Source organism: Bombina bombina, chromosome 4 (genome assembly GCF_027579735.1).
Source record: "Bombina bombina isolate aBomBom1 chromosome 4, aBomBom1.pri, whole genome shotgun sequence".
In the NCBI taxonomy this organism is placed as follows: Eukaryota; Metazoa; Chordata; class Amphibia; order Anura; family Bombinatoridae; genus Bombina; species Bombina bombina.
Window position 1 is genome coordinate 482,101,655 of NC_069502.1, and position 12,189 is coordinate 482,113,843.

The following is a 12,189-nucleotide window of genomic DNA, read 5'->3' on the forward strand; positions in this document are numbered from 1 at the left end:
CCACTCTCCTCTTACTACGTCCATCTTTGTTGAGAGTTGCAAGAGAATGACTGGATATGGCAGTGAGGGGAGGAGCTATATAGCAGCTCTGCTGTGGGTGATCCTCTTGCAACTTCCTGTTGGGAAGGAGAATATCCCACAAGTAATGGATGATCCATGGACTGGATACACTTAACAAGAGAAACCATTTTTCAGTTGGAGACCAGACCCAGAATCCTCAGCAGTAAATGCCTTCCTTACAACTGTGGCCCCCCTCTGGATCCTATGCCTTTCCCCCCTTCTCAATGATATCCTGAAGCAGGAATCAAATATCCCTTCTCCTCATCTCTCCCCTTTGGCCAACACAACCCTGGTACCCTTTTCTCCTAGAGCTATCCTTCCTTCCTCCCCTTCTCCTTCCACATCTTCCTCATTTTCTCTCAGATCCCCTAGGCAATCCTCATCCCTTCATAGAGTAAGGATCCCTAACACTTGTAGCCTGGATGCTTTCAGGGGAATTTGGTCTCTTGAAAGCCTTTCTGAAAGGGCTAGATCCTTATTACAAGACTCATGGGCTCCCTGAATCAAACTATCTTATCTTGCAGCCTGGTCTAAATGGTCAGGCTTGTGTATTTGAAGGGACTTGGATCCCTTTTCAGCCCCTTTAAATACAATTTTAGAATATTTATCTTTTCTTTTCAATTCAGGTTTAACTTATAGGACTTTTAACCTAGCTTGTTCTGTTATCCTGGCTGGTCATTCCTTTTTTAATAATTCTCCTATTGGCAAACTTCATAAAGTCTGCAGATTACTCAAATCTACTCGCATTCAAAAGACCTCCGTCTTCTAAATACTAAATTAATCCTTAAATTATTTATTTTACATGTGCATTTGTACTAATGATAACACAAAATTGCTTAAGTTCAAGTTCATAGTTATTGAGATAAATCATACAACATACGTTTAACTTAATTTGTTTATGCATATGTCCGACAGTATTATAATCAATGACATGAATGACATTACAGCTTTTTAAATGTCCCCACACTGTGTTTTGCGTCAGGAAATAAAACTATTTGGCGGCAATCGTAAAATGCAATTCACATTCAATCATGGAACATAATAACAAATAGATACACTAGCAATATATATATTTATATACAGTACGTATATTTATAGATCCTCATAGGCCCACATAGCAGTATTTATGTAGAAACAATATTGAATACTTCTTAAGTTATTTTTGGCAACAGCTGTGCTTTGTTTTTTCCCCCTAGAAATGAAAATGTACTAAGTACAAATGGCTTGACATTAACTATTGCATTACTATTGAACATTGTAATATTATGTGTAGGTTGCTATTAAAACCATTACAGAAAAAAAACAAAAACATTAATTGTCCAAAATGACACTTAATTTCTCAGTTATAGGAATAGGTGTGCAGGTATATATATGAGTATTTACACAAACTTACTCCTATATTTATTTTGTCCACATTACTGCAAACAAACTCAACATATAATTAAATGTTAGATCAGAATTATTATTTTTTTCAGAAATGTACGAGACATTTTCCACCATTCAATTAACTCTTCTTTTTCTTCTTATTTTCTTTCTGATAAAGATTCCAGATCAAAATCAATCTTGACTGCAGGGCTAAAAGGAACAGCTACTTTCTTAGTTATTGCTAGATATCCAGGGGCAGATGCAGTGATTTTATAATCTCCAGGTGAAAGCAACCTCCAATAATCCCCATATTTAGGCGAGGTAACATCATGAATTATTCCATCAACAGATATTGTAGCATTAGCAATAGGAAATCCCTGGTGGACTTTGATTAATTCTTTTACATCACAATGTACCTGCATTATATAGTTTACAAGAGAGTTTTTGTTATCCTCCCAGTAGTCCTTTAAGGTTTCCTCAGGTGGGAATTTGTCACAGCTAAGCTCAACTGTTATCACAAAATAATTTCTGCTCAAATAATTAAAATCTTACATACCTCCTGGGACACTATACCAAGCAGCACCATATGTGGTCCCAACAATAAAATGGTCATCATTTTTTCGGCATGGATGTCTGTTTTCATCAGACATAGCTGGATTTAGAGATGAGTAGGATCAGGCCAAGCTTTGGAAAATGGCGTCATCAGGGCATGCACTGTATTCATGAACACTGCCACTTCTGGTTTCGTCATAGGGATAATTTGCTACAAGGTCTCCTCCATAAAGGTTAGCAGATAGGACAAAGGGGATGTCTATAATACAATCAATTATTGCTACAGTTTCAGGGGCAAGCTTAGGATACTCATCAACAGACTTGGTTGTTTGATCTTCCTTCCCGTTCACTGATGTAAACAATTCGGTCCAGGTCAGGAAAGTTCCTGTTCAGGTCAATTACTTTTAAATTACTGTGGCCAACAAGTCAGTCTTTCATGTCTCCAGGCTGCTGCGCTGCTTTCTCAAAACCATCAAGATTCATAAAAGGCATTATGTGAATGGGTGTGCTGTAGATTAAGTTGATAATGGTTTGGTTTTCCTTCTGGTAGTTATTGCACAGGTACTGTGCCAGGTAAATCAAGTGATTCTACTACTTAAACTCAGTTTCACCTGCTGTCCTTACATGGATAGATCTGCACCTTGATAGACATAGGTCATACAGATGCCTAAATACATATGGGCTGAGCTGTTAAAATCATTTGTTCAGAGCATTTTCTGTATTGTCATCCTCGTAGGGTCTTGAGATATACTACTGTGGGATTTGTTCATATAAATCAGAAATGTTCACAAATCTGTCATTTTCATCACTGTTCTTTAATATGCACAGCAATGGGCAGACCCAGAGCCCAATACCTGGAGGGGCAATAAACCACTGAATGAGCTCTTAATCTATTTTTCATCCTTATTTTCCTGATCATCCAAATGTGTGTGTTGTTCTTTGTCTAAAAGAATATATGTCTCATACTCAGCCTTTTCGTCATTCATCTTTTTCTCAACTTCTTATTTCTTATGTTCCTTTAAACCTGTCTACCACATTAATAGCTAGATGGGTAAAGTGGATGATGCTTCTTGCAGGTGTGGATCAATCCTTTTCAGCTCATTCAATTTGTGGAGTTTCTGCTTCCAAAGCCTTTTTTAAAATCTTCCTCACAAGATATTTTGAATGCTGATGATTGGTCCTCTGATTCCACTTTCAGACAATTTTATTTAAAACCTGTTAATAATGCAGACTTATCTTTAATTTCATGATCCATTTTGCTTTAAAATAGCAAAATATGAGTCTCTGTTCTTGTAATAAAATTCTGATTATCCTTGCTTTAGTGTAAGTATAATCTAGATTTTATTAAAGACACAGAGACAAATATTTTCATACCCTGATATAATTATTTTTCCCATCCCTTTAAGTATATTTGTTTTGTTCTATACTAACCTTATTTTTATTGCAGCTCCCATTAACCACAACGCCTCTTTCAACTGATCTACAACTTCTTCAAACTTCCTACAACAAGAGGCGTCTTCTCAGAAGTTTCTTTGTTCCAGCTTTCTTCCTCAAGAGTCTTTTCCTCCTGCTCAAGAGAAGGCATCCATCTCTATTTGAAGACTTTCTTGTTCATCTGTTTTTGGACTTTATTAATCCTGTGGTTTTGGTGTGTTTCTCCCTCACTTTTCTTCCCTCAGTGCCCTCCTCCTTATCTCTTAAAATTAAACAAGAAAGAGGAGGTATTGCTGCACTCTGGACTGTATATGAGGGATATGACTATTCTGATTGGTTGCTCTCAACATCTTTAGCCTTTTTCCATTGGTTCTTTTGTTTTACACATGTTTTTCTGCGTTAAACCTTTATTGATGTTATAAATATGTATATACCTTTAAAAGCTGTCAGAGCAGTTAACTGAAAGATAAGCAAAATATTTGTCTCTGTGTCTAATAAAATCTAGATTATACCTACACTAAAGCTAGGATAATTGGAATTGTCCCATTATTAAGTTTTTAAAATAAATATTTTATCTTGGATCCTGTGGTCTTGTGTTATCTGTTTTTGCCAGTGGAGGAGTGTGACAGCATAGGTCACATTTTACTGAGAGCCCACTCATTAGCTCTTCAGTATGTGAGTTTAGTCCTGCAGTACTATTGTATCCAGTTTTTTACCACAGAACTTCACTATATTTTATATTTTAGGCAATTGCATCCTGTGGAAATCTGAAGACCTTAAAGGGACATACACATAACTAGAACTATATCCTTTCTTTCATCTTTATTGCCAACACATAGTGTTTGATTAACGCACAGTGGTGTACTCTTTTAGTCAGTACTCATTGTTAAAGGTGATTATTTTCAGTTTATTGTCACTCATAAGGTATGCATGCCACTGAAATGACAATAGTTTTTACAAGAATCATTTTTATGGATATCGCAAAAATGCTCCCACTCAAAATTGAAATGCACTCATGCATATTTAAGTTTTGACCTATTCCATTTAAAACAAACACATAAATGAATACACAAAACTGAAAAGGACATTACTAAACAATGTTTATTCAATACTGTAAACAAGATACAAACACAGTCACTTCTAATTCTTATTGTAAATGTATTTTTTGGGATTTATCCTCAATGAAATCATATCAAGATGTCATTACCTCTTCAGAACAGTATTCACAGTTTTTACATAAGCTTCAACTGGTCTAGGTTTCCTTTGACTGCCAGGCTGCAGAAATTTCTTAATTGTTGGGATCTGGCTTATTCTTTGTTTGAAAGCCTAGAAATATTGGAGAAAGAAAAAGACTTATATTTGTGGTTCAGATGGCAACACAAATTAACTTATTCACATTCTTTCTACTTTGTAAAACCTAATATACTAGTTCACTCTAAACACATAACAACAACAAAACTTCTTCTCTTACACAATTATAGGGACATAGTATTCAGGTAATAGTGGGGTATATTAGTCATATACTAGGTACTCATTTCCCAAAATCTCCAGGACACTCAGCACCACATAAATACATACTTCATGTTGACTTGAGCTGAAAAGTACAGACACCCCATGACCCTGAGGGCTGTGCTTACAGGCAGAGTATTTGCTTGATGACCTATTAGGGAACTATGGATCCTAGCTATGCTCTAAGTAATACTGATTATTTCTGGCTACATGTTTAACAAATGGTGACTAATATAAATAAATCCAATAGCAACAAGGTAAAACTACAATTGTCTAAGGTCAGTACCATAAACAAATAGCTATTCTTATGCATTTGGTTTGGAAACAATGGTTATTTACTGAAAATTCACACCATTCCTTTGTTTGTTCCCTTGTATTATTCACTAGACAAACCAAGAGAAACAGCCATATAGAGTAACATTACTAATATTCTGTCACAGGGTATGTTCTTTTACCAACATGTATATGTTTTTCAACAAGGATACCAATACACCAATCCCACAAAAAACAGCGCATTCTGTGAATACAAAAAGGTGGACTCCAATAGTGCAATATTGTGTGAACGAGCACTTTATTAACAATAAAAATATATATGCCAAAATACTCACAATATAGGCATATAAACATGCACTGAAAGGTTTCTTTTCTCAAAATGGCAATATCGCTGAGTACTTCTGTGGTCTAAGGACACTTGGAGAAGCAGCAGCAGATTTCCCGGTCGGCGTGTAACGTCAACACCCGACAAACAGCTAATACAAGTTTCCCTTAGTCCTTACGTACACATACTCCCAAAGCACAGACTTAATCCATGAGAATCAATCCGGTTTTATGTCGGGCCAGAACCCCGTGAGAAATACGAGGAAATTATTAATCCTGATTGAATCTTTTTGGAACAGATACAAGTCTTTTAGGGCACTTGAAACTGAAGATAAGGCAATTCTAACGATCGACGCAGAGAAAGCGTTTGACCGCGTTGGCTGGGACCATTTGTTCTCTGCTCTAGATCGGTTCGGATTCCCTGAATACTTTACTAATTACATTCGGCTAATCTATAGTACTCCTTCCTCGGCGGTCATCATAAATAATACATCTACCCATCGGTTTGATCTATTTAGAGGGACCAGACAAGGATGCCCTCTTTCCCCTTTCCTATTTAACCTGAGCGTAGAACCTCTTGCCATTCGACTAAGACAGGAATTGGATGGGATCTTATTGGCAGATGAAAAGCTAGTGTTGCTTCTATATGCGGATGATCTTTTAATATTACTCTCTAATCTTAAAGTTACTTTACCTATTTTTCAAGCGATTACTCAAGAATTCAGGGAGATTTCTGGATTTAAGATAAACATCTCAAAATCAGAATTAATGTGGCTATATAGAAAAACCCCCTATTATTGCAATCATCCCTTTCTTGAGGTTTCCCGGATTACCTATCTTGGTCTCTGTCTATCTAGAAACCCAGAAGAATGGTACAAGATAAATTATAGGCCGGGCTTGGATTACTGTAAAAGAAAACTAGAGGAGTGGACCTCGTTGCCTATATCATTAACGGCTTTCGTGACTTTAATTAAATCAGTCCTCTTCCCAAAACTTCTCTATATATTTCAGAATATCCCGTGTTTTTTACATAAAAAAGATATCATGTATAACAGGGCATGTTCCCAATTTTTATGGAACGGAAAGAGACCACGCATTGCGCCCCATAGACTTATGAATTCCAAGCTGTCAGCAGGCCTTGCTTTCCCTAACATTCAAACGTATAATCTGGACATTATAGCCAGATTTGCTTTAGACTGGTTAACTGGGAAAGACCAAATGTCCTCAATTATTTGGGAAAATCAAATTGTGGCCCCATTTAGCTTGAAGGCGCTTTTACATTGCCCTCTTACTTCTCTTCCTTCTAATATATTTTATCTGACCACATTTAAGAACGTCATAGTGGCCTGGCAGAGGTTATGTGTGGAAAATGACTGCTCCCCTTACATCTCGCAATACTTAACTATATGTGGTAATCCCGAGTTTGGGCCAGGTCTTACTAACCAGATATTTAAAGTTTGGGCGTTAAAGGGTCTTCAAAATATGAGCCAATTACAGGACTTAGATGGATATCCACTATTGTTTGAAGATATTGCAACGCAATTTGACTTACATCCACGCAAATTTTACGCTTATCTCCAAGTTAGGCATTATCTTCAAGAGTTGCACTCTAAATACGGGAATAACTGGTCCCGGGGTGAGCTACAGGCTAAGATTTCCTTGTATGCGGCAGGAATCTATATAATTTCCCCATTATATCTTCTCATAAATGAGAAAGCGTCAAAGACGCAGGTGAGCGACATGGTTACAATGTGGGGCACGTACTTCCCAGATATAAACGAACAGACTATTAGTTGGGTTCCGACCTCCTGGAGAGAGTCACAGATAAAAATTGGTATTAAAAGCTATCTCACTCCTGCTGCCCTCTCCAAATGGTACAAAACAAGGGTTCTTTGCTCTAGATGTTCGTCATCAGGTGCAGATCTATTTCATTGTATATGGAGCTGCCCCAAAATATGCCAATACTGGAAGAAAATATCCTATTGGATGACTGTAGTCCTGAAATTGGATCATAAATGATCTCCAATGGAGATTTTCTTTTTGGTGAAATTTCAGGGAATAACCAAGAACTATAGTTTGATAAACACTATAATCCTAACGGCTCGTAATCTTATTTTTACATTTTGGAAAGCTTCTTCCGCGCCCACAATGCCACAATTTAAAAGGGCTATGATCAATCATTTTATAACTGAGCAATTTAACATTCTCTATGCACAAGATAAATATCTGCCTGCATTCTTCAAAAAATGGGAAACATTTGTGAGATCTCTTCCCCTTGTACTCCAAAAAAAACTGATTAAACCTTTCAGAGATGCTGAGTATGTCATGGTAAACATTCTAGCAGGCCACTTCCCTGGAGATTGGTTGACAGGCGCCGGGTGAGGTGATTGGGGGGGGCGGGGAGATGAGAGAGTTGGGTACATAATTTTATTTTTAATTTATTTTATTTTTTTTGTTTGTTTTATTTGTTTGTTTATTTGTATGTTTGGGAGAGATATTAATTGTAAAAAACAAGTAAAGGAGAAGAACGATTACAAATAAGTCACAAGCGTAGTAGGTTATCTGGAATCTGTATATATATGGCTAATTCTAGCGTGTTTTCTATTTTCTGTATCGTCTTTTATTATGTCATATCCTAATGTAAGGGGGATTTTTTACCCTTACCTTGACACTGAGTGTTATCTCTTAAATTTTATATGGAATAATTTGTTCACTGTGATGCACTATTTTATACTTGATTATTGTAATATGTCTTCTTTGCTATAAATAAAAGTTTAAAAAAAAAAAAAAAAGAAACAACATTTACACGTAGATATTCAATATTTAAACAACTAATATTTATAAAACATGCATGTGCATAGTGTTCAAAAGGCTAATATTTGCTCTGGGATTCATCATTATGGCTATCATGTATTTACTTCTTAAAAGGGACAGTTTACTAAAAACAAATCTCCTTTAATTTGTTCCCAATTATCCACTTTATCTGCTGAAGTGTATTAAATTGTTTACAAGCATTTCCATTACCCTTATATTGGCATTTGAAATAATTGATTTAGCCTGGAGTATCCCCACCTAACCTGAACGTTTTTGGCCTTAAAGGGACACTGAACCCAATTTTTTTCTTTTGTAATTCAGAAAGAGCATGCAATTTTAAGCAACTTTCTAATTTGCTCCTATTATCATTTTTTCTTCATTCTCTTGCTATCTTTATTTGAAAAAGGCGGCATCTAAGCTTTTTTTGGTTTCAGTACTCTGCACAGCACTTTTTTATTGGTGGATGAATTTATCGACCAATCAGCAAGGACAACCCAGGTTGTTCACCAAAAATGGGCTCGGCATGTAAACTTACATTTGTGCAATTCAAATAAAGATACCAAGAGAATGAAGAAAATTTGATAATAGGAGTAAATTAGAAAGTTGCTTAAAATTGCATGCTCTATCTGAATCACGAAAGAAAAAATTTGGGTACAGTGTCCCTTTAAGGCCAAGCTATGTAAACACAGACAGCAGTAGAAATTACACTCCCAGTGGGGTATGAGATCTGATTATACCTACAACAATTTTAACCCATTTTATTAGGTTGTGGCCTCAAAACACAAAATCAACTTTTTTATATACACAAATATACCTTAAAAAAGCTAATTCTCATACATTTTATACTCTGCACTTGGTAAAAAAATAAATTAGAAACACATTAAGGGAAAAACAATTTTATAGTATACTGTCCCTTTAAATATTGAAATTAGAAAAAAAGTATTCTCCCTTCCCTCTTCCATTTTTCCCCTGTAGTAATTTACTTCCAAAAAAAAAATTAGCATAAGGGCGTAGCCTCTAGACATAGACCTAGCCTCTCCTTTTGTTTAAAACCTTTCAACTTTAGTTTATAACATGTCTGTAGTCTATTTAGATTAAATGTGGAATAACCAATGAGGGTAATGTCCTCCTCTTATTTTGTTCAGTTGCTGTTTAACATGTATTGTTTTCCAATTATACACGGTATAGTAAATACATGGAAAAAGTGACAACAGAAAATATCCATAAGTAAGATCTATTACTAACCAAATATTTCAATTGGTGGACAAAATATTTGGATTATTATTATTATTATACTATCAGAATCAGGAAACATTAATTTTGATTTGAAAGCATCCAATTTAAAACAACTTTCCAGTATACTTCCATTATTACAATGTGCACATATAGTTAAATAATTCATTTATATATGAAATATTAACCTTGGATAAAATGTTTTGACCATTGTAAAATACAGGTCTATCAATAAACCTGAACAGACTAGACCTGTTCTGACAAGCCAGTAGACCTCAAAATACAAAGAAAGAAAGTATGGTTGCCCAAATGGTAAGAAGGTCACTTCAAAAGGGTCTTTGTTCTATGGCAGTGCTTTCCAAACTGTGTGTCGGGACACATTAGTGTGTCGGCAGCAGTATGTAGGTGTGTCCCTGCTTCAACACAAATTGTTTAGAATTGGAAAAAAAAATTTGGTTTCTGACTTTCTGCCTGCATGCTACGCATATCACGTGGTTGACACGTGATTGATACCTAGTGGGTCACAGATCATCTTAACCTTCAGCGGGAACTGAAACTATTCCCATTGGTGGCTTTGGCGGCACATTAGCTCCTGACTGCACGTGTAGTCTCCTTAATCGGCTCGTGACTGCATGTGTAGTCAGTAAGTGGGACAGCGGTGTGTTTGCAGCGCGTGCAGTAGTCAGTCAGACTACTTAATCTTCTTAAACGCTGAGCAGAAGTCAAAGGGTTGGGGTTTTTTGCAGCTAGCTCCCAGTAGTGCATTGCTTCTCCTGCTCTTGATATATGGGTAGGAAGTGGAAGCCTAAAAATGCTTTATGATGTAATGCGAGTGTCTTTATCTAACTTTCCACCAAATATTCCGAAACTGTGTTCAACCCATCAACCCCATACATCCCATTAAAATAGTAAGTAGCTATTAGTGTTATTAAACTTTTTTTTAATTCTTGCACATACATACTGTTACTTGTAAATACATTTTGTTATTATATCATTTATGTATGTGTCAGTATCTCTTAAAACAAAATAGTTTAACCTCCTGTTTGCTAGTACAACTGAATTAATGTGTCACAAAATGAGGTAGGTCTAAACAGTGGGTCACCAACATGAAAAGTTTGGAAAGCTCTGTTCTATGGTCTCTATCAGGTTAAAATCTTTAACTTAAATGACCTTGATATACCTCTTACCCAGCTAGGCGACTGCCCCCTGTGATGAGGGAGACACAAGTTTGCGGTTTGGAAACGATTTACAGGATGACAAGCAAAATTAAATATTTCTCATGCCAGTGCGTGTTAATGTAAGGCTGGGTTCAAAACACAAAAACCCAGACGTTGCGTCTCTATTGAAGGTAGCAAAATAAAGTATCTTTAATCTTGCATAAGATGAAATCCATAGAAGAATTGAAATTTTAAAGTTTACATTGTTTAGATAACTTTCAAATATTTAATATATACCTCAGACTGTATGAATGTACCAATATAAGTCTAGGATATATGTCTAATGCATATCACATATACTATATTAGAGAGAGAGAGATGATAGAGAGAGAGAGATGATAGAGGAGATAGAGATGATAGAGGAGATAGAGGAGATAGAGATGATAGAGGAGATAGAGATGATAGAGGAGATAGAGATGATAGAGATGATAGAGGAGATAGAGATGATAGAGGAGATAGAGATGATAGAGATGATAGAGGTGATAGAGGACATAGAGATGATAGAGGAGATAGAGATGATAGAGATGAAAGAGGAGATAGAGATGATAGAGGAGATAGAGATGATAGAGGAGATAGAGATGATAGAGATGATAGAGATGATAGAGATGATAGAGGAGATAGATATGATAGAGATGATAGAGATGATAGAGGAGATAGAGATGATAGAGGAGATAGAGATGATAGAGGAGATAGAGATGATAGAGGAGATAGAGGAGATAGAGATGATAGAGGAGATAGAGATGATAGAAGAGATAGAGATGATAGAGATGATAGAGGAGATAGAGATGATAGAGGAGATAGAGATATTATTGCTATATTATTGCTATATTTAAAATGTTTGGCAAACAATGGATACATAGAATATATGATGTACTATGACTATTATCAAAGATGTGATTCCATGCACTCAAACACTGGTGAGAGATGTGCTCAGATGATGGAATATATCTATACTAAATCAAATATATATCTGTCATAATTAATCACAACAGACTTAAATTTTACTCACTTGTCTGTGTATGATATAAATATAACTAAGATGTGTAACAATATAAATATCAGAATACTAATGAAAGGATACTATTTAAATTTTCTGAAGTTCTTATAATTTAATATTTTCAGTAAATTATTACTAAATCTCCAAATATATATGGTTCTCAAATACATCCCCTAATATACTATATACAGAAAATTGTATGGGAATATAAGAAATATAAGTGTAATATAAGAAAGAAAGTAAATCCAATCCTGCAATCCCTATTAAGCCAATCAAATACAAAAAGGGACACCTACCCTTAGAGAACAAAACAGTGTGAACATAACTGCTATTGTTCCACAGAACATATAAACAGATTTATCCACTGAAGTTGCAGTTCATAGTAACAATACAGGGCATAATTATGGTTTC

At 35.6% G+C, this 12,189-nt stretch overlaps 1 pseudogene; it reads right to left on the reverse strand.

Annotated features, from left to right (window-relative positions):
• Positions 1 to 1,508: 1,508 nt before the first annotated feature.
• Positions 1,509 to 3,562, reverse strand: LOC128657578 (carboxypeptidase E-like; annotated as a pseudogene).
• Positions 3,563 to 12,189: the final 8,627 nt, after the last annotated feature.